Source organism: Grammomys surdaster, unplaced genomic scaffold, assembly GCF_004785775.1.
Source record: "Grammomys surdaster isolate TR1022 unplaced genomic scaffold, NIH_TR_1.0 224, whole genome shotgun sequence".
In the NCBI taxonomy this organism is placed as follows: domain Eukaryota; kingdom Metazoa; phylum Chordata; class Mammalia; order Rodentia; family Muridae; genus Grammomys; species Grammomys surdaster.
In genome coordinates this window covers 5874647-5898910 of record NW_021604669.1, presented here as the reverse complement: position 1 = coordinate 5898910, position 24264 = coordinate 5874647, and the positions used below count along the sequence as shown (strand labels likewise).

General features: G+C 40.2%; 1 non-coding gene and 1 pseudogene across 1 annotated transcript; both read left to right on the top strand.

Moving 5' to 3' along the window:
* The window catches only part of LOC114625901, a 59422-nt pseudogene that overhangs the window by 3607 nt on the left and 31551 nt on the right, over positions 1-24264 (top strand).
* Positions 1209-1281, top strand: Trnav-uac. Its single transcript has one exon. It is a non-coding gene; the product is annotated as a tRNA-Val (tRNA).

Here is a 24264-nt window from a genome sequence, read left to right as displayed (position 1 = left end):
GATATGGAGGCATCCCTTCTCACTTCAGCTCGCTTTCCTGGAAATCTTACCTGGATCACATCCTCAGCCTACTAGCTGTGTGAGAGCCACCAATATGTGCAGAATGACTTCCCATGCCAGCCAGCACAGGCTGATTTTGAGTTTCTTGGCTTTTGGAAAATTATTTTCTCTACGTATCTTTAAGGCTCTTCCCTCCTGTCTCAAGATAATTGCTTCTGCTTCTATCTTTGGGGCCACTCAGGAACTTTTATTTGTATCAGCTTTATTTCATGGAACAGTAAAGAGGCAAAGAAGATGTGGATTGAACAGAAAGATTAAAGGAACAATTGATAGAACTCTTTCTGGTTTATACTACATTGCAGGTAGATTTGTAGCTTGAGGGGGGGTTAGATAGATATACTAGACCCCACCTTATCTTCTTATTACAGCCCCTGGCCAAATGCCTATCACCCCCTAGTTTCTTTTGCTAAAGACTAGTGCTTATTTTTATTTTAATCCAAAGGATTTTGCTGCATCTTTCTCTGTCAAGGTTTAGATTCGTAGATATGGGTGCCGAGTTGACATATTAATCAGTCAAATGAAGTCATCAAAATTAGGTAACATTTCCTATGGAAAAAATGTGCCTCATAGAACATGAAGAGTGTATCAATACTGCTTCATGGAGCTAACTGCCTGGGAGTTGAGCCTGCCCTTGCAGAAACAGACAGGAAATGATATGTAGCTGGATTCTTAACATCTATTTTTAAATAGATAAAGACATTTTATTTGTTTTTATCATCACCTTTGAGGTCCTGAAAGACTGATGGCCTCTTTTTATACTTTATTCTGATTTCCATTTGTAATAAAATACAATTTAATTTTATATCTTGAAATATATTCTAGTTTCCAAGTCTCTTACTTTCTTAAAATTTTGCAGAGATTTTTTTTGTCATTGATGCACTTGTGGAATGAATACAGATATAAATATAGATATAGAAGCTTACTTCAGTTTCAAAATTCATCCTATTCTTCCAGCTGATGACAAAGGACTATGATTTTAAGAGATGTGATTTTGGTGTGTTTAATTCTTAAATCCCACATATACATCAAAAATAAGTAGCCAGGGCTTGGGAGATTGCTCTATGGTCAAAGCACTCGCCATACAAGCATGAGGACCTGAGTTTGAAGGCATGCATGTAACTCCAGCTTTAGAATATGTTAACGGATGTGGTTCCATAGTGTAGCGGTTATCACATATGCTTTACACGCAGAAGGTCCTGGGTTCGAGTCCCAGTGGAACCATTGTAGCTTCTCTTTGAGGGCTAGAGAGATGGCTCAGTGGTTAACAGAATATGTTAACAAGGATATCTCTTCCTCCACACACATATGATGTCCCCACGCACGTGCAAACCTACATTTACATGAAAATAGGAAAATGACTGGCTTCCATGAGTTCCCATACTGTTATACAATGTAGATGATTTGTGAGGCTATGCATGCAGCACATCCGTGACAAGAACGGATAGAGAAGAGAATGTAGGTTTATTAGTAGTATTATTATCCAAGAGGCTTGGGTAGCTCTGACTTACTAAACTAGTAGAGTCATTGGCAATCTTTACTTTCATACAGCAAAGAGAGTGGAGGTAAACTTTTACAATACATGATGTGGGATGATCCGAGAAGTTGTAAGGGGCAGGGTAAATCTTTAGGTAGCTGGTTGTGGCTGAAGCTCAGTCTTTTTTGGACAAAGGAGTCAAAGAGTATACAAAGAGATGGGATTTGGAAGAGAATTTTGGCAATGAAGAGAGTGGAGAGGAAGACAAGAGAAGGAGAGGAGAAAGGGAAACACAGAAAGAGGTAGAGAGGGGGTGAGGGAGGGAGGGAGCGAGGAATGGAGAGGGAGAAGGAGATGGAGAGGTACTGTAGGAAAGGAAAAATGTTTAATAAAGCAATGTAAGTTTCAAGTGTTGGCAGATGTGTTTTGCTCTTTCTATAACCACAAATATCCTTCCTTTCAAGTCATAACTTTTAAAGAAATCAATCTTTTCCTTCCAGACACTGGTATAATTTCTGATGTGATAGAGAGGAGAAAGTTTGATGTGTGTGTATGTGCATGTTCGTATGCAGGAGTATGAATGATTGTCATCGACAAAACTCTCTAGGAAGAAGCTGTGTCAGGAGAGAGAGAGAGAGAGAGAGAGAGAGAGAGAGAGAGAGAGAGAGAGAGAGAGAGAGAGAGAGAGACTGATGTTTCCTGTTAGAATTATCGTGATGTGGAGAGACTGTGATGCTGCAAGTCCAGAACTAATTATTTTATCTTAGACTAGCTTTAGTCCCATGAATAGCCATTCCTCTACCAACTCTGTGACTAATAGATTAAAAAACAAAACAAAGCAAACAGACAAAAAGCCTTTTGAAATCTCGTAAGTCAACAGACCACTACCTTCTACCAACTCCAAAGCTAAGAATGGCATCAGCATCTGAGTCCTGCAGAAAACCTTTCTTGCTGTCACCACCTCTCTGATATACATACCAATATATTTTAAACTTACCTGATTTGTTACTGTCTTTGGTCTGTAAAACTATAAAACATTATGAAACCGTTCCCATGTTGAAAGATGGAATTTAGAATAAACTGAACCTTTGTCCTGGGTCATAGTCACTCAAATTTGACTCTAGAATAAACATTATTTAAGGTGAGAGTTCTGGCTTTTTGCATCATCAGTATGTATGCATGTGTGTTCATACACGTTTATACATGTGCATGTATGTTTGCATGAGAGCATCGTTTGCATATGTGTGTGATATATGTGTGTATTTCAGTGCTCAGACAGTAAGAGAGACTTAAGAATGGGACACAACAAGAGGACTCAGCTATACCTAGGTTGTAGCAGTTGGTCAAGTTCAGAGTTCTTCAGAGTGGCCTAGGATGGAGTGAGGCAGTTGTCTATCACACAGTTTTCTCATTCTGCTATATTCATTCCTAAGGAATCAATTCTTGAAACCTACCTGGGTGAGAATCCCTCCATACCAGCTTGGTGTTAGAGATAGTGATAACAAGAGTATCCATAAAGATTATAGGGTTGAATATAAAGATCAGGTTCATAAAGTGTTTGGCATGGGAGCACAAGAATCTGAATTTAAACCCTAGAACTCACATAAAACCCAGGCATGGTTTGTGTGCCTGGAAGCCCAGTGATATGAAGGTGAAGACAGGAAGACTTCTGAGGCTCACAGGTCATATAGCCAGCCTATCCTAACCTTCAAGACCCATATCCCAGTGAGAGATCCTATCTCAAAATTCTAGATCCATTAATCTGTGGGCTAAAAAAGGACACAAAATTGAGTAGATAGCAAAGGGTATAGATATGTGATGAGTAGAGGAAGAAGTTAATATTATCAAGACACATAATACAAAATCCTCAAAGAACTGCTAATCAAAAACAAACAAACAAACAAACAAACAACAGCAGCAAAAACAAGATGGAAAGCTACTGAGGAATGACACTCAAGGTTGACTCCTGGCCATCACATGCACACGCACCCCACCCCTTTACATGAATTGACACCTGCACACACATGTTCCCACATGAATAATCACATGAACATTTTTTCAAAAGAGATTTTGACAAATATTTCTCATATTTCATTAGCAACTCAAGGCAGTTAAAATCAGGAAAACATAAAAGACTTTTTCACATCCTAAGTGGAGGATAATGGATGGTGTACAATTGATACATGCTTAACATTTCTTAAGTCTAAGTAATTTTGAGAGATCTTTGCTCCTTGCTGCTTATAAGTGATGAAATAACATCCATAAAATGCAGGTCAAAAAAGCACAGCTTGAAAAAGCAATTAAAACAACTCTCTATTGCTTTCTCCAGTCACCTCTTTGAAATTTATGCAGTAGGTCCACCTTTTCATGCCCCTAATAAAAACAACGCAAACTCACTCATAGCTTTTTAAGCCATTTTAAGTTCCAGCCATTGTCTTGATTTAGTATCCCAGTGCCCACTCAAACATCTTACCCCAAGAGGAGATTTTTATAGTGAGTCTTCTTCATTCTCTTGGCCATAGATTTGTTTGTAATAGCCAGTGGTGGGGAAAGATGGGAACTCTGTGGTGGGTTTCTCTATATCTGACTTATGTTTCAACTGTTTCATTAATGACAACTTCTTTCTGTTTCTAATTCTCTGGGATGGAAGGGATGAGAGGAAAGGGACAAGTGGGAAGATCTGCTTTGGATGTCATCCCAGGATCTGACAGAACCATTGACATTCCTGGATACTTCAGACATCCTACATTTACAAAACCCTCTGAAAGTCCCTCACCCCAGATAGAAGCAACTGCATTTCGGAAGATGCCTCCTTTCCTTCCTTTCTTAACTGCTAGAATTCTGATTTTTCTTTTTAGTAATGAGATATCACCACAACTCATACTATTAATTTCAAGGTGCCTGCTCTGGACCCCTCTCAATGGAAAAAGTCCCACACTGCATCACTGGTTTCTGGAAAATGCTGTTGTGGCCTTTGCTCCAAGGAACCTTATGTTTCTAAGCAGTAGTATTTCTCAGGTTCCATCTAGAAATCAGTGATTGGCCCTCTTCCCCTCTTTGCTTCCTTGGTTAAGAGTGGGTCTCAAGGTAAAGGATACTTCCTGGAGCTTTGGGGTGAACAACAGAGGCCAAAATGCACAAATATACTTTTGCAGACCTCTCTGAAGGTTTTCCCTCTCCATCACTTAGACTTTCTTTGCAACTGCAGTGTGGATGACGTTCCCTGGACAGGCTCCCTGACATTTCCTTTTGAGTTCTATCACTGGGAATCTGGATTTGAATTCCTCATGTGTTACCTGTGGCACTTGCCAGAGGCTTTGAATTTAACAGCCTGCTATAAACTTGCTTCAAGATATCTTGTGTGCCAAGAAGAGATTTTTCCTCCCTCTCTCTCCCTCCTTCTCTTTTTGATCTCTTATCCAAATGTTCTGTGACTGTGCAATTCTGTGACTCAGTAGCTAAGACACATTCTCTAAGTCACGAGATTCAATGACTCACACCTGTTTTGTACTGTCTCTAAAGATGTCACTGAGTCTTAAGGGAGAAGGACAGCACTTGGGACTATTCAGATAAGGTGAAAGCTAGAACAAAGAAAAGGTCCCTGGAAAATTAAGATGAGACATGTCATCTGGTACTGAGGACACATCATGGTATAAGGCATACTGTTATGCTACATAGCACATCATTTAATTTTTAAAACAGCCATCTTCATTTCTTCAGAGAAGTACTATTTCTTCAGATCTTGCTTAAATGTTACTTTTTCTAGAAAGCTTACGTGACCACAGTAAGGCTTTGCTCAATTCTTTCAGAGCAAATTGCAGTTGAGTATTTATCACACCAGGCAATAATTGTCTGCTTGTTCCTTCTTCATTTATTATCTAAATGAAAACAGGACCCACGAGTGACTGTGTTATCATTTATCCTAAATGCCTCGTTCAAAGCTGACAATCATAGGATGCTTAATAAACATTGTACTTCTATGGTAGTTAGGATAAGGTTAGGGTATCCTGCAGCAACAAATAACCCCCAAAACTAGAGAGCTTGGCCGTAGTAAGATGGAATGCTTTTTCATGCTAGGCTCCACGGACATAACAGGGTAGCTTTCCTTCATGGAGTGACCCAGCCAGTCAGGCCTTTTAGATCTCCTAATTCCATTTCAAAAAGTTGCACTAGGGTTTATTAGTGGTTACGAGCACTGTCTGTTCTTCCATATAGAAACTGCATTTGATTCCCAGCAGCCATGAGGCAGCTCACAACCATCTCAAACATATTGTACCCAGACATATATTCAGGTAAAACACCAATATGCATAACAAAAACAAACAAGCAAACAAACAAACACAATTTATAAAAGCATTTTGAAAAGGTGTAGTAGAGAAAATGTATTGCTAGGAGGTTATGCACCAGCTGCTCTGTGCTTTAACATGGGATTATGCAAGTCATTTCTGTGGCACGTTGGCCAGGACTGTTCCTGTGGACTTGTGTCACTGTCAAGGGTTTTCTGGAAGTCTGAAGAAACTTATCTCCCTGTTCTCCAAAACCCACTTACTCTCTTTATGCAGTGACACTGGTAGGCTGAACCCTTGAGCAGACTAGTTCTGACAGACAATGGAGCAAGCAGTGGGTAGAGCGAGGCTGCAGGAGGAAGCTGCACATGGGAAACTCTCAGGGCCACGTGGAGTCCATCCTTGTTCGATATGAGCTCCTATCTGTTGGAGGCTACATGGTGCCTCAGATCTATTATTCCTGCTTCAAGCCAATACTTAGTCAAGGACTTCAGTAACCATGTGACAGAGTTGGGATTTAGGCTTGGTACTTGTTCTCAGTGTAGGATCTTCAATCCTGTGCATGACAAAAATCTTGGGCAAGCAGGATCAAGAACATTGAGGTGCTACTAAATTGTTGCCAGGACAAACAGTGCTGGTGGAGCAGAGGCCTCTACTCTTTTACTCAAATTTGACATACCATAATGTAGCACGGTCAAGTTTTCAGCCTCTGTCTCTGTCTCTGTCTCTGTGTCTGTCTGTGTCTGTCTGTGTCTGTCTGTGTCTCTCTCTCTGTCTCTCTCTGTCTCTCTCTCTGTCTCTCTCTCTGTCTCTCTCTGTCTCTCTCTGTCTCTCTCTCTCTGTCTCTCTCTCTCTCTGTCTGTCTCTGTCTCTGTCTCTCTCTCTTTCTCTCTCTCTCCCTTTCTCTTGCAATGAAGAATTAACAAAAGTCACATTTTGTTTTATTTGGTATATTTAATTTTGGCAGCACTGTTGCATGTCTGTAATGCTCGGCAAGGCTGAGGTGCAGAGGGCTTACAGATCCGATATGAGCAAGTCCTTGCGCTTTAGGTGCTCAGGATTTGTAAGACAGTGGGCAATGACTGCATAGCTCCTTCAGTCTACTGCCTTACAAAGGTCTTTCTGAGCGAGGCAGTCTGCAGCGGTGTGAAACTGGAATTCGAATAAAGTTTAAAAGTTCTTTTTTTAAGCTTCTAGTTTGTTTTTGTTGTTGTTTTCCTGTTTGTTTTCTAAAAAGAGAGAAAGAAAGAGCATGGAGTTGGGTGGTTGGAGAGGCAGGGAAGATGTGGAAGGAAATGGGATTATGGGGAGTCTGTTCAGAATATATGAAAAAATTATTGTTAATATTTATAATTACATATGTGCTATATTAATTCATTTCTCATCCCACAAAATACCCAAGTAAATTTACTTAAAAGAGGAAAGGTTTGTTTCAGTTCATTGTTTCAAAGGTTTCAGTTTGCTGACTCTTGGTTCCACTGTCCTTGGGCCTGTCCTGAGGAAATACATTTTGATGGAAAGGCATGGAAAAGCAAAGCCACTCACGTCATACAACCAGAGAAGGGTGGTATGAAGAGAAAATATTCTGGTGTGGCCCCAGGGACTCACTTCCTTCAGCGAAGTTCTACCTCCGAAGTGTTAATCACTAGCCAATGGCACATCACTTTAGGAACCCACTCATGTGCTGATTCGTTCAGGAGCTAATCACTTACTGTAAGTTCATGAGCTGGAATCCAAGCCTTTAGCACATGACCTTGGGTGAACATTCTAGATCCAAACTATAGCAAGGACTGTTTGAGTGTGAGGAATTCTAAGCTCATTTCTAAGTGGTTCCTAAACTATCACATGAGACAAAGAGAAAGCCAGAGAGTTAATACCACATAAAGCAGATTATTTTGACAGGGGTGTCCAAGGAATTAGGCATTATTATGGTGGTGCAGGACAGGAACACCGGGCTCTCAGACACCTTGGTCACAGTTGCTCCTCGGCCACCAGTCTGTGACTTCAGACAAACACATTCTGTGCTCCGAGCCTCAGACTTTCCTTAAGCTTTCAGAAGCATGAGGGTAGCAAGACATCATGTCTTCTTGCAGAAAATGAGACAGAGTTTCAGAGATGTGGGCACAGGATGCTTCGATTTGAGCATTGCAATTGCCCTGGCATGTGGTTTATCATATCACATTTCACACCCACTCTTCACTCTGGAAAGACTACCTCCCCACACTTTCAGGGACGGTTGGGCAAAAGCAGGTATTCCAATGATGCTGGTCTTCTTCCAGACACTGTGCCCTTCCTCTTCTGCTCACACATCAGAGTGCAGAAATGTGGGTGTGAGTTCCTGAAAACGAGAAACATCACCTTCACCAGAGTGAAGGCTTCTCATGCTTTAAAAAGGTGTAAAACATATTTCGTCTAAGGATTTCTCTGAGCACTGAAGCCGTTTCACACATGAAGCAGCGTGAGGAAGGCTACCATTCTGTACTATTGAGGAACTGTGGATTTTTCCTTTCTCCCAGTGCAATTAATATTCCACCACTGAGACATAATTCAACAACCCTATGATGGTGAAGCTTTTATCTGAGTAAAATGAAAAACATCCAGTCAGCCCAACTTTTATTGTTGGGAAAAGTATCACATGAGCCACTGAATACTGAATCACCCCAAGGCCTTTAGTCAAAGATATCTTGTACTATCAGCATCTCCCAATTATTCTTATTCAAATATTAAATTTGGGAGGTTGCATGCAGAAGAGCACTGATCTAGTATTCCAATATTGAAAATCTTCATGTATTTAGGAGTTTCCAGTTCATACCCTGGCCATTAGGTGGGTACCAAATGACTTCTATTTTTTTTTTTTAAAGGCTAACACAGTTAGAAGAACTTGTTTTTCTTCTTTTATATCTTATGACTTTTGTTTCCAACATGCCTGCAAACCATCCCACTCATCTCTACCATTAGAACATCCTCTTCTAGGTCTAGTTGCATTGTATCCAGTTTTGCATACAAAAGCACAACTACATGATACAGGTCAGTACTTCATCAGAAGCCAAAATCTTTCTGTCACTCATCTGTGAGGACTCTCATATGCTCTGTTGTCCACAGGAGGAAGTAGAATCTGCTTTCCCAGGCTTGCAAGACCCTTTGTGTTTTACACTCAGGAAATATTATGTTCCCCATTGTGGCTTAATCTCTATCACTTGCATACATATGTGGTAATGCTGATATGTCTGACCGGGGTTCTGATCCTTCCTAACTCTGCCAATTCTCCTGACTGACTCCTAGGCCTAATCTTAGATTGAATTCAAAAGAGCTCTGAGAAGTTTAGCATGACCTCTCAATACCAAGTAAGGACAGTTCTTCTGTACTTTCATAGTTCTTCCTTTTGACTAGCCACTGGAAATTGTTGTATTCCTTAACTTATACATATCCCTTAAGAAAATGTAAACTCCCATGAGCTTACAATCATTATTATAAAAACAGATACTCAGGGCTGGAGAGATGGCTCTGCAGTTAAAAATATTTACTACTCTTATTGGGGTCTGTAGCTTCGGTTCTGGGGATCCAGACTTCCTTCCTCTTCTGGCCTCTGTCAGCATCTGCATGCATAGGATGCACATAAACTCATGTAAGCACATATGTGTGCACATGCAACACCTGTAAAAGATGTTCCCGAATAGATTTGCATTTGATGTTATTTGAATGAATTTATGAGCATTCTGTGGATAACTACTTTGTCAACAAACAATGAAAATGAGGAAACTACAAGCTTGGTGGCTTTAGTGATTTTTTTTCCCAACCAAATTAAGAGCTTTTTCACACACAGCTTGATCCTTCCCTGGATCTTCAATGGCAAAACTCTGCACCTGAGACATATTATGTGCTCAACGCATGACTTCAACTGAGAATCAGTGGAGAAAATCCTGGGTCCATCTATGAATATGTAATTTTCTGTGGGCAGGAAGCCAAGTGTGGCAGAAGGAGAGCCAGTAGTGCCAGTGACCACAAAGTGAAGGCCACTGTCTCCGTTGTTGTCATCTCCTCTACAGTCACCCCAGGAAGGATTGGAAGGAAGTCAAAACAGCTGGATGATCCCATTAACAACCAATAATCTAGGAATGCTGCTAAATTCATTTGAAACTGAACTAGCTGTAACTCCCCAAGGGTCCATTAACCTGCAGCTGAAATTAGATTACGTAGAAATAACATTAAATAAAGAGCCACAGTGTTCAGTTAATTGAAAGGCAAACTTGTGAGTGAATGATGAGATCATTCTCTTTGAAAGGCAGAATATTCCATCACCCTAAGACTCTTGGGGACCAGCCATGAGTATCCAGATTGAGGTTAACTATAAAGAAAGTACATATTCCACAGGAGTCCATAAAACCTGGTTATTGTTAAAAAAAAATAGTTTGAGATGAAACAAGCTTAGAGCCTCTGTAGTGACAGCCAAGTTATTTAAGTTTAAATCTTGAATCTGGGATCTGCTAGCTCTGTGATCTTATAGTTTCTGAGCTTCAAATAACTCGCCTTTGACATCCCTGGGGAAGGGCTGGTTGTAACATAACATTTCCAGACTTGTAAGGAGTAGATCATTGCGATACAAGAAAGAGTGGGCACAGAAAGGAGGAACTGTAGAGCATCAAGGAGACACACTTCACCTGGGCAAGAGAATTCAGGGCAGCTTCTCCTGAGTTGAGACAGTGGCCTTCACTTTATGTATAATCTTAAAGAGGGACAAAACTGTCTGAAGGCACTAGCATACCAACCCATTTCATGACATCTTTTGAATGCCAGGTTGTCCAATAGCCCTAAAATTGCAGGATTAGAAAGGAGTCCATCAGACTAAGAGGGTGGCCCAGTATAGCACTTCCCCAATATAGTAGACTGCTGCCTGAGGAGAAGATGCACCTATTTCAGGGGGCCTAAGTTTTCTATTGTTCCTGGCTCCCAGTAACCACTGTCAGTACAGAGTAGAAGGCTGGAGGGGAGAACAGCGTGTTATACTGAAAGAGACAAGTCTGTGGCTTAGAAAAATCAGTGTGGCCTTGGATAAGACACTTAGCTTTTCTGATTCAGGCTTGTGACATACTTATCTGTAACTTATTGAAAGCACCAAATGGTAGGAGGTGGCAGAAATAGCTCATGAGCTTGGCACTGTGCCAGACACATAGCATGAGGTCAATAAATAGTAGACATCGCTCCTTCTCTTTCTCCATTTCTTCTTTCCTTCTCTCCTTTTCTACCTCCCTCTCCTTCCTCTATTCATTCATTTCTCCAAACTATCCCTTCCCTACCTCTTCCCTCTCTTCATTCCCTCCTTCCCCTCCCTCCCTTCATTCATTCCTTTCCTCCTCTCCCTCTCTGCATTCCTTTCTTTCATTCTCTCCCTTCATTTTTTCTTCCTTCTCCCTTCCTTCTCTTCCTTCTTTCTTTTCCTCCTATCATGTCTGCAAATTCATTTCCTTCCTTTCAGTTTACTGATCTTCCCACATTCCCTTTTATCATAGCCTCCCAAAGCCCAAGCAGACCCACCATTCATTGTTTTCATGGTCTCTAAGGGGACCCGATGTTCCTCTTCCTTCTCTTCCTGCCGAGTCAATTCTACTGAGGACCAACTCTTCTTTCTGCCACAGACAGATTTCAGGAGAATAATGTCTCCGATTCTGAGTTTCTCAGAATGCTCTTTCCTAGACGGAATCCAGAAGAATTGGAAATTCGTTATGACTTTTTCAAAGTGAGGTATATTTGTAACCCCTATATTCATGAAAATGAGATGCTCACATGACAGACCTGAGATCTGACTGGTCTAAAGCACTAGGGACTGAGGGCCACTGACAGCATGTGGCTGGTAAGAAAGATTCCCTGTACATGTGTCCTGTGCTTCGGTTAATGAAGACATTATCATTGTGGCTGAATAGCCTGGGCATCAGATGGGCACAATAACCTCACAATTACACCACAGGCATTAAGTAGAAACAGGTCATGTGCCTGTACTTCTGAGCCACAAGCCAGGGTTCTTTCATTATGATGTGTTGCCTTTGCTCAAAAATATCAGAATTTTCTAACATACAGACAGATAGATAACTCAAGACTTTATAATTTTTATAACTTTGATTTTCACAGTTCAGAGTTGCTTGTACTGAATGATGAACCATTATGGAAATTTCTTCTTCTGTGATTTTCCACCTTCCATGGGGGCACCACACCAGCTCTCATCTCCCTAACAAACAGCTACTGATCATCTTAAACTGTTACTCTTACTTCTCAAGCTTAGACTATATCTGGTTACAGGCGCTTGTGCCTTTTGCATCTCCAACCAGGCATCCCATCTAGTAATCTACTTTCAACATTTTAGTTCAGCAACTTGGAGGAGTTTCTTCCATTTATGCTCTACTCATCAGTGAGATGAACTTCTAGTACTAAAATCAATACCTTCGACGCTCATTTCCTAAGGGAAGCTGCTCTGAGTCAGACATGGATGCTACACACACTGTCTCTAACTCTACATGTGTTCACAGAGGAGGACACAAAACATTTTTACAGTTAGAACATACTACAGTTTTGCCTCTAACACTGATAAACCTGTCTATACCATGATGTGCTGTTCACTGTACCAAACTGTCTCCTGGGTATATAGTTCTACCTACTCCTACGCCTAGATTACCCCACACCATGTCTCTAGACACACCCTGTCCCTGAAGTCTTTCCAGATGTCCTTACATCTCTCTGGACTAGTCTGGAGATACTTCATTCTTTCAGATAGGGTAAGACAATTTTTCAACCCATTCATTCTTTCCTCTGTGGAACCTTTAGCATAGGTGAATATAAGTTCCTTCTAGTTTTTTATACATATATACATGCATACTTACATACATGCATACTTACATACATACACACATATACATACATACATATGCATGTGTAATATATATGTATACATATATGTGTGTGTGTTATATATTATGTATACACACACACACACACACACACACACACACACACACACACACCACATATGTAATCAGCATAGATGAGGACCTGGAGCAGGCCCAGGGAATGTTTCAGTTGCCAGTTAATAGGTATGTCTCAGTTGGCTTCTTGAAGAAAATCCAAGGCTTTTGGTGTCAGGAACAGGACTAAGTTCTGATCAGCCTGACTGCTGCTCTTCAAGGCCACATTGAAAAGGTAGTTTTCTTAAAACAACAGCCCATCTAGGAACATTGGATGGGTGGAGGGTTAGTGTTACTTTCAGTCATTTTGAGCCTGGAATGTACTGTTTTCTAAGGAATACACCTTTCATAATTAATCCCTTTGGTACTTCTGTGCAGTGATGGGTCAGAGTTCCAAACAGATGACTAAGTGAAAGATAAACATCTGAGGTACAGGTACCCATGACCTCTAGCTTCTCACATGAAGTCTAATGGAAGAAAACCGAATTTGTTCTTTCCAAGTTACTATAATGGAAATGCTGGCAACTGACAGAGACTACAAAAAATTTAGGACTTAAGATGGTCCCATTTGTTTGATGATAGAGAAAGAAACTGGTCTCTAAATTCTGTATTTAACTGTTGGGCTAACCAGAAGACTGACCCAGAGTTGGGCTTACCGATGGAATGCTTTTAGCATGAAATACTTGCTTTATTTGTTCTACCTGTAGTAAATGTACACATTTCTAGAGCATAGCTGTTATAGTTAGGGTTGCTATTATTGTGATGAAATACCATGACCAACTCGGGGAGGAAAAGGTTTATTTGGATTATGTTTCCATCAAAAGAAGTCAGGACAGAAACTTAAACAGGGCAGGGACCTGAGGGCAGGAGCTGATGCAGATGTTGGGAAGGAGTGCTGCTTACTGGCTTGTTACTCATAGTTTGTTTAGCCTGCTTTCTTTCTTTTTTCTTTTTCTTTCTTTTTTTCTTTCTTTTTTTTTATTGGATGTTTTATTTACATTTCATATGTTACCCCCTTACCCCATTCCCCCACACCCAGGAACCCCTATCCCCTCACCCCTCCTTCTGCTTCTCTGCGGATGTACCTGTACCTACCCCCCCACACACACACACTCCCACCTCCCCACCCGCAAATTCCCACCCCCTGGGGCGTTCGGCCTTCATGAGACCAAGGATCTCTTCTCCCACCTGTGCTCGACAGGGCCCTCCACCCTTACATATAGAGCTGAAGCCATGGATCCCTTCCTAAGTGCTCCCAGGTTGGTGGTTTAGATGCTGGGAGGTCTGGTTGGTTGGTATTGTTGCTCTCCTCATGGGGCCACAAACTCCCTCAGCTCCAACAGTCTTCACTCTATCTCCTCCGTTAGGAACCTCATGATCAGTTCAATGGCTAGCTATGAGCATCTGCCTCTGAATAATACACCAGACTCTTTCAGATCTCTAAGGAGACATCCATATCAGGCTCTTATCAGCATGCACTTCCTGACTTTCACATCAGAATCTACCTTTGGTGAATGCACATGGGATGGATACCCAGGTGGAATGGTCTCCGGATGGCCCCTCCTTCAGTTTCTATGCCTCACTTTGTCTCCATATTTGCTCCCTTGAGTATTTTGTTACTCCTTCTAAGAAAGACAGAAGCACCCCTACTTGGTCTTCTTCTTCATGAGTTTCATGTGGCCTGTGAGTTGAATCTTGGGTATTTCAAGATTCTGGGCTAATATCCAATAATCAGTGAGTGAATACCATGTGTGTTCTTTTGTGATTGGCTTACCTTACTCAGGATGAAATTTTCTAGTTTCGTCCATTTACCTAGGAATTTCTCGAATTTATTGTTTTTTAATAGCCGAGTAATACTCCATTGTGTAAATGTACCACATTTTTTGTATCCGTTCCTCAGTTGAAGGACATCTGGGTTCTTTCCAGCTTCTGGCTATTATAAATAAGGCTGCTGTGAACATAGTTGAGCATATGTCCTTGTATGTTAGAGCATCTTCTGGGTATATGCCTAGGAGTGATATAGCTGGATCCTCAGGTAATGCTATGTCCAATTTTCTGAGGAACCACCAGACTGATTTCCAAAATGGTTGCACCACCTTGCAGTCCCACCAACAATGGGGGAGTGTTCCTCTTTCTCCACACCCTCTCCAGCATCTACTATCACCTGAGTTTTTAATCTTAGCCATTCTGACAGGTGTGAGATGGAATCTCAGGGTTGTTTTGATTTGCATTTTCCTGACAACTAAGGATACTGAACATTTTTTAGGTGCTTCTCTATCTAGCTTGCTTTCTTACAGAACTCAGGACCACTAGTCCAGGGATGGCATCAGCCATAATGAGCTGGGCCCTCACCCATCAATCACTAATTAAGAAAATAACCTATAAGCTTGTATCTTACGGAGACATTTTCTCAATTGTTGTGCTTCTAGCTTGTGTCAAGTTGGCATAAAACTAGCTAGTACAATAGTCAATTTTTAAAAATGCTAGTTTTACCTATGTAATTACCAAAGTATATGGTGAAAATATAGCATGCTGCAGGATTCTCTGTTAGAGGCCCAATATATCACTTACAATCTCCCCATATGATAAATCAGGCCACATCTTCATGTGATGAGAAAGGATTCCCTGCCAATTATTTTGGTGTGATAAGGAATGTGGCTCCTAATCTCTACTTTGCCCTTATCATTGAATTTACGATCAGTGTTGCTTAGAAACTGTCCTAACAGCTATATACAACATGACCTCTTTGGACACAGGATCCCCAGCTTTTAGTTTTCACACCTTGGACAAACATTGTATATGAGGCTCTATGCCTGTGATGAATTAATGAACCAAGTGTGTATGCTGATGTACTTTAGAAACTCAGAACACAATTTATATTTTATATAAGACCAAGTTTACTAAGTTTTAATGATTGACATAATCTCTGAGGACTGCTACATTGTTATTAATGTTCCTTTTTTGTTTTTGTTTTAAGCCTCTCTGGGACTGTGGCAAGCAGTTTATAAAGAAAAAATTTAAAGTTGTTTAAAATCATAAAACATTAGTCAAACATATTTGAAGAAGTATGTTGAAAGGGAGCAAGGATCTGTGGGCAGTTGAGTTATCAATACAAGCTCTTTAGCCCCTAAAAGAGCATCTTTCTTGACTTATGAGATTGCTTAGTATAGGTAGAAACAAGATGAACCACACTTTGGTGGCAACTCCCCAATCTGAATGGTTTAGTCACAAACATTTACTCTCCAGTTATGGTACATGCACAGATGAATGGGTAGAATGGAGATGGGTTCATTCATCTTGGTCACTAAGGAAACCAGGTCAATAAAAACTACATTTCAACTCAGGCTCCCATGATTACTCAGGCAATGTAAGGGGAATCTACAGACTACATGTTGACTGTTAAAATTACCATCCGGAAGTGACACACATCATTTATGTTCCCATTTAGCTGGATAAAACTGGTGATATTGCCAGACCTAACTTCAACAGGGCATGAGAGAGCAATTCTCTCAAAATTCCACAGTACAATTGAACAAACAGTATTGATGAATAAACAGGAGTCTACACAAACATTGATTCTGCAAGAGACGTTCATTTTGCAACTCATATCTGACAATGACACTGGCCATTGGTTTGGAAATTTTTGCTTGTGTCAGCTGGATGCAGGGCCTTCTCCATGGGCACTGAGGAAAGGGAGAATCCTTTGTTTCAGGCTACAATAAACAGCAAACAAGGAGACCCTCAAGTTCACTTCAAGGCTATGCCACTCTTCCAGACACACCCATAGACTATGCCCATAGAGAGGAAAAAATGGAGACAAACAACATTGAACTTTGCAAGAGTCACCTAGGTTTCAGGGGTAGAGCCAAGCAGGAGGTAGTTCTGGGTAAGGTCTTGATGTATTCTGTTCTATTTGCCCAGCACACAGAGCAGAGTAGACAAGTGATGCCAGAGAAGCTAACAAGGAAATCTGCTTACATGGCTATGGCTGTCTGATCAGCCATCCTAGCATGCTCTGTTCTAGCTTGTTCTGGAAATGGATTGTAGCATATTGTTCACATTCCTCAGTGATATGATTGTAAAGTACATGAGAGAGCAGATCAGTAAAGGCAGATGAAAGTATTTTGCCTAAGAAATACAAAAAGATCATCTTGCCCTAGCAAAGATGAAATTACACTTTAGAGATACAGGAATTAATTTTGCTCAAAACAGGTCATTGTTTAGTGAAGAACAAAATCCATTAGAAGAAGAGAAGGAGTACAGAATCTAATCCTTAGTATTTGGGAACTTGTGATGAGAGTTTTACTTCAAATCAGTACAAAAATGAATAACAGTGATTCAAAAAAAAATTACCTAAGATAAATGTTCTCCTTCACACCAGAACACATGTAAAAACAAAACCGAGATGTTTAAATAATATGCTTTAAAAGAAAACTTTGGAAAATACAATAAATATTGAGAAGTAGTTTTAGTCACAGGTTGGGAAAATTCTTCTGTAGAAGATTTTTTAAAATTTATAGTATAAAAAGACTGACATATCTGATTCTGAAATGTTTCCTAATATATGCTCTTTGTGAGAAATAAAATAAATTAAAAAAAATGACAGAATAAGAAAATAGTTTAATATGCATTACAAATGATGAATAATCAAAATATTCATGGATCTCTTTATAACCATTTATTTAAAATCTTCATGTAAACAAAGGCATAATAAAAATCTTTATGTAGTAAAGAACACTTAATATAAAATACATAAAATTCTAATAAGTATCTGAATAGCTGTCAATCCCAGAAAACACTAATGTCATGTTTATTGATATTTTAAAATTAAATTTATATTAAATTATTAATGGTTACAATAAAATTTAGCTAATTAAATCCACTGATAGTTAAATACTTGAAAATGAATGATCAATTTAACTCAGGCTGGTTAGGAACATGAACTGGAAAACCAGAATGTTTGGTACCGCAAATTTCTCAATGTAGCTTTCAACAACTCTATTAACTCTCTTGATTTTATTTTTCTTTATTTTAAATATGCTTATTTCTCAGGGCTATTGTGAGATTAAATTTGACAACATGGGTGATGCTTTGAACAGCACTGGCATACTGCAAATACTTGGAAATGATTAGGGTTTATTATTCCCTGTCAATGAGAACATCAAAGTTAAAAATGCACAGTAGTTTCATTTATAGGACTGTGCCCTACAGAAATAACCATCCATGGCATAAATTTCTTTTTACAAGAATATCCATTTCAACATTTTAATGCTAAGAATTTATAGACTAACTTAGGTGTTAATTAAAAGAAGAAGAGTCATGTAAATTTTGGTAACTCTTTCTTTGTCCAGCATTATGCAACTCTTTACAAAGAATAGGCTCAATCCCTATTTACTGAAATACAAGAATCTATATGTACACATCTAGGGATATATATAAAAAAATAGTCAGAGACTCAACCAATAGTGTGAAATCTTGGAAGTCATGAAGAGGCAAGGTGAATAATGGGGATGGAGATTTCAGTAGGGTGAGGAAAGAAAGGGGAGGGAAACAAAGGGGTAGACAAGGGATAACTAGGAGTTGGAATCATACTGTTTTATAATATTTGTGTGTGTGTGTGTGTGTGTGTGTGTGTGTGTGTGTGTTGGTTTTGCAAGATAGGGTTTCTCTATGTAACAACTCTGGCTATCCTGGAATTCACTTTGTAGTCTAGGCTGGCCTCAAACTCACAGAGATATGCATGTGTTTATATATTCATATAAAAGAGTTCTGTGGAAGTCATTCTACATAAGAGATCTTACTCTTCCCAGAGGCCACATACTGTGAATTAAAAATCCCAGTGGCAAGTGTGAGAAATCTCATCTTGAACTGTTTATCAAGCTTGTCTTAGAGACTACACTCTACTCCAAACCATACAGATATTACTAATATTTTTGGTTGTTCACAAAAACCCTGCTGAAGATACCACACACTTTGGTTACAGGATATGGAGAAATCAAATTGGTACTATTATGGATAGCTCACCAAAGATGACCACTCAAACACAGTCTATATATCCAATTGAAAGTCTTTATTCCAGCTGGCTGTAACTACACTCAGGTATTCGGAACTGAAATATAGCTCCAAATGTTTAGGATAAAGGATTTTATTTTTTAAAGGCAAAACCCTTGCTTTTTAGTAGCAGGGGGTTGGGGGAGGGAGGTTTTTGTACAGGCAAACAGTTTAACAGAAGCTAAGATGAGAAGTTTGCTGGAAGGGGAAGTTTGCACAAGCAGACAGTTTAACAGAAGCTAAGATAAATTAGCGGGGCATCTTGATTTTCGGTTGCTAGAATATTATTGGGCAGTTTTCCCTGGGATTCTCCACCAATGAGATCAAATTCTATTTAAACCTAGGATGGCTTCAGGAAGAAGACAAGATGGAACAACCTCTGCATTGTCTTGGTCCTATTACCCTGACCAGGAAGCTATGTCACTATTGGCCATTTTTATAGTACCAGAGGTTGCTATGCTATGTACTAGGAGGAAAATCTTCAAAAGTATTACCCATCTGTGCATCCTGTGAGCTGCAATGATGATTAGTATAGCATGATATACTCATGTGTACAGTAGTAAGACAAATGTTTTGCAGCTAACCAAAAGCTTTCTCATTGAACTTAAAGCCTACTCCACTGGGAGAAAGTTATTCATGATATTGTAAATTCACTCCTGACCCCCATGCATGTTTCAGAAGCTCAAATGTCCCAGGGTTGAACCTATTACTATAATTCTACTAAATGATTACACTATCAAACTTACCTCTAAATTTTATCACTATAATCACAGATTGGTACAGCTCTCAGTCGCCATTAGAGAAGTTTCTTTGTATAGCAGCAGACAGGATTTGATGTAGAAACTCACATCATATCAATGTGCAGAGCATACATGCCTGTGAATTACTCAACTACAAATGAGACATCTATATCACATCCCTTCTCTTAAAGCCCAGGGACCATCATGCAGGAGGAAGATAGAAAGATTGTTAAGAGTCAGAGGTTGAGGAAGACTCAAACGAAACAGTATCTTCTGGACATGATAAGACTATTGCTCTTATAAACTCCCAGCAGCTACAGTAGACTGCATAATACCCTGTCCCAGATCCAACCAGCCAGCATTCCATCATGCAGAGGTTAGGAGCTCACCGATCACCAAATGACAGTTACTGACAGCTGATGATTTCTGGGGAAGGAAAACTCAGCATTCCTTAAGGATTTTGCCATTGGCAGGTCAACCAAACTGTATTGAATGACCCCATGCCCATGAATATATGGACCACATTAACTGTAGTTGGTAGTGTATAACATAAGAGGATATTAGATCGGGAGTGAGTATTGAAGAGGGAGATAAATCTGGAAATAGATACAGGGAAAAGTGGGGATGTATATGATCAAGATACATTATACACACATATGAAATTCTCAAACAATTAATACAATGCTATTTTTGAAACTCCAAAAGTACGCTTACAAATATCCTGACAGTTTTACACAAGAAATTTCACCTGTTTATAGCAGCTGCTTTGAGGAAAGGATGTTCACTTTTTCTGTTTCTACCAGCAGTTGCTGTTTTTTCTCTTGGATTTTGTTTTCTTTAGCCAAGAATTCAACACTCAAGTTTACTTCTCTATTAAGATCTTTATTGTTTTCCTTTTCTCCTAACAAAAATTGCTTTTTGAAACCAATTCAACTGTGCTATTGTTAAGCTTGCAGGGAAGCTGCCAGCAGACAGAGTCTCACACCCAGAGCCCAAGCAGGGTGAAGGGCAGTGAACACTACAGAGAACCCAGCGACCGGTTTCTGTCCTTGCTAACTGTTGGCTCAAGAACTCATCTTCTGGTAGCCTCAGGTTATACATTAACCCCAGGGAGGGCTCATAGCACAGGCCACTTGTAACCTTCTCAGACTTCAATGAAATTTGATAGCAATGAGACTCAAAACCATGGATTGTGGAGAAAGAAAAAGATTCTGGAGAGCAACCCCTTGATTCCTTTGTTTTGAGAGCTCAAAATGTACAGGGAAAGCATCTTGATCACTGGCTCTTTTCATTGTCTACTCAGGTACCAGGAACCCTACACTACTTTGCAGAGAGAGCATGAGATCCCACCAGGAGACATTGAGATCCCTGTTTCATTTCTGTGTTAGGTAAGAGCATCTTGAGAACATTGACTCCATGCCTGGGGTGGGGGTCACTACCGGCATGTAGTCAGAAGCTGTGAGAGAGCTGACACTCCACATCTCCCCAGAAACCCATCTACCCTTCATGGGTGCCAAGCTAGGGACAGTGTTCTCTAGCCATAGGCTTCAGAGTTAAACAGTTGTAGGCTCAAAGAACGTTGGGATTTGATATGTTCTAAAAGGCAATTCATGTCTTCACATGTACAGTTCTGTTTCTTCTGTTCTTCTCTCTCCTCTTTGCCTGTATTCTTCTCATCTCCTTTAGCATCCACCCCAAGGTCTTCACTCTTCAGTCCTTCTTTTTTCCTCTCCTCTTGTTGGTATGGCTATCCTAGACTACAGTGGACCACAATATTCTTTGTCCTCTTTCATGTCTATGGGAAGACAGTGAACTCCAGGTAGATTAGAGTTGTGTGCAATTCCATAGGCATGGACACAGAGCACATGGCTAGAAAGCATGCTGTATGAGATATCTGCAATGAGGGCTGTGGGGGCACAGAAGATGGTATATAATTTACATGGTTCCTCTCTATATCCATTTCTTATGGATGTAGAATTCACCTTCTGCGTGCATTGAGTACAGTACTTTACATAGACTGTTGCTCTCAAAATAACAAATTAAATCTCCAGAAATGAACTTTGTCTTAGTCCTTTACACCCTAGTATGAAATTGACAGTGCATTTTCTGTCTCTGTTTTGTTTCTCTCCTTGTAAAAGCTTGTTTGAGTCAAGTAACATTCAACAATAAAGACAAGAGTAGGGGAGAATACAGAGGATACATTAAAGGACAGCCAGCCTCTATGAAAAGACTAGCTAAACCCATGCTGTCTTCCTAACCTAGGCAGTCTCCTCTTGTGCATTCCACTCTTTGAACACCCCAGAGAATAGGATCCCAGCAGGCGCTCTGTTCTCTTCACACCTACATCTCTATCTTGCCAGCCAGAGGCAGTTTGTTTCTTTGTTGCTGTGCTGAGAGGCAGCCTTGTTTGGAGGGAAGTGTGAACAAACAGACCCGAGGCAATTCCTCCTCTTCTAAGCCTCCCCCAACCCCAACAGCTGCTGTTCCCTCATTCTCTTTCCCTTTCTTCCTCAGCACTTTCTAACAATGCACAGGGTAACAGCTCTGAATTTGCCCTAGATTCACTGCCTAGTTCTACAACCCTGTGGCTTGGTTTCTCTATCCGTGGAAATGTTGTAAGGGTTTGGTCATCACTATGCAGTCAATTCTAGAAGATAGATCAAACTGGACACGTCATGGTTCAGTTAAATGTATCTTACTTTTTTTGACAGTAGATAGCACAGTGACAGAAAGCACATGAGCAAGTTTATGGGAAGTATTAAATGAGGCAATACAGAGTAGCCCTGGAGGGGAGGGAGATTTTATTGAACAATATAATCTGTTCATATTTGGACCACATGATCCTGACATAGGGTAGGGTTTCCTTGTTGAACTGTTCCACCTAAAGTTTTGGAGATTAGACTTAAGCCCATTGGCTCTGAGCTGGGAACCATTACAGATGACTGTATCTCTTATTCAGGTAAGATTTTTTTCTGGTTTGTGTCTGAATTGCTCACATCCACATGGGCTCATGTTTTGAACACTTGCTCTCTAACTGGTGGTGCCAGATTAAGGGGCTGCAGAACCTTTAAAAGTTGGAGTCCAGCTGGAGAAAGTGGGTCAGGAGGAATGGAACTCCGAGGTGACACACAGATACTGAGTTCTGTCTCACTTTCTTGACTGTGGTGCTAGCAGTGTGTCTTACATTTTCCTGTTGGCGTGGACTGCACTGCTTTGCTCTAGTTTCCTGACCATGCTGTATCTATCCTCTGTAAGTTGTTCTGTCAAGCGTTGTATTCACAGCAACATGACATAAGTAATGTAAGATCCTAAGTCAAGACTTTATTATTCTAATTCTGGTTTTTCTTGCTTTCATGTGATCATAGCTGATCCAGTGTGGCTCCTAGACTATGGCACCCTTGCCCAATTTTTCTCTATCCTCTCACTCCCAAAGGTTGGTCAGGGAATGTTGGAGAGAATATATTTATTTCATAACAATTGTACTAATATGTGGGAAAGTGGGAGCTTGGCAAGCTGACTTTATCTATAATAATATCTATTCTATAGGATCCACAGTAGTAGATTGCTGGTTGTCAACCTTCCTAATAAGTTGATCATGTGATGCTAACTCCCAAGCTTAAAATGATAAAAATAATACATCATAACTTTAATTTTGTTATTGTTATGAGCATAATATAAATATCTGATATGCTACCTCTGTGTGTGAGAGAGAATCCTTCAAGTTCAAAGGAGTTGGGACCCACAGGTGGAGAACCAAGGCCTCCAACTACCTGGCCCTTTGCATACTCCAGCATGGACACAGGAGAGTGGATGCAAGAGCCTGGATACCCTATAAAACCCTTGACTGTCTTCTCCAGCCTCTTCCAGTTCTCCAGTTCCTCAGGCATTACATGTTCCTCATGCCCAGATTTGGGATGGGAAAGAACAGAAATCACCCATTTTTCCATATTTTCCACTAGTCATTTTCCTTCTACCACTCACTGAACTGACCTGTATGGCAGTCCTAGGACTCAGACCTTAAGAATATTAGGAGGCCATCATGTCCAGGGCAGACAATTGTCCATCTTGCCTACTAGGCTCACCGCTGGTTCCAGCCTTGTACTTGTCCTGGCATATACGGAAGGAATTCAATAGAAAGGATGAAATGCCCTATTGCATTAAGGTATCGTTTGAATATTAATCATTAATGTCTAATGCTTACTAGGGGAAGTTGGAGTTGGAGTCTGGCCTTCCAGGCACAAATTACAACACCTTTGCTTGGGTTGGAGAATTTGACAAGACTTAGTCACAGCATTTTCTCTCATTTGTAAAGCAGAGACTATGAGGACAACACCCCTGGAATGGTGGAATGAACATATAAATTGAAATTGCATCAATATATTCAATATCCATTAATAGCAATGAAAGAACAAATTGTATCAAACTGTACCACCTTGAAAGAAATAAGGGATAGAGATTAACTTCCTACCAGGTGCTGTATCCCTTTCTAAGTACCTTAAAAGGTTTCTTTCTTTTCTAGATTAGATCCCAGAACTATCTTCTATATCCCTGTGGTGTCCTGAGTTGCCTGCCTCTATGTAATGAATGACATGAGGAACACAGAGAGTAAGGTAGTTGCCCCAGGAAGCTATTTTGGTATGAAGTCATGGCCTTTCTTTCTTTCTTTCTTTCTTTCTTTCTTTCTTTCTTTCTTTCCTTCTTTC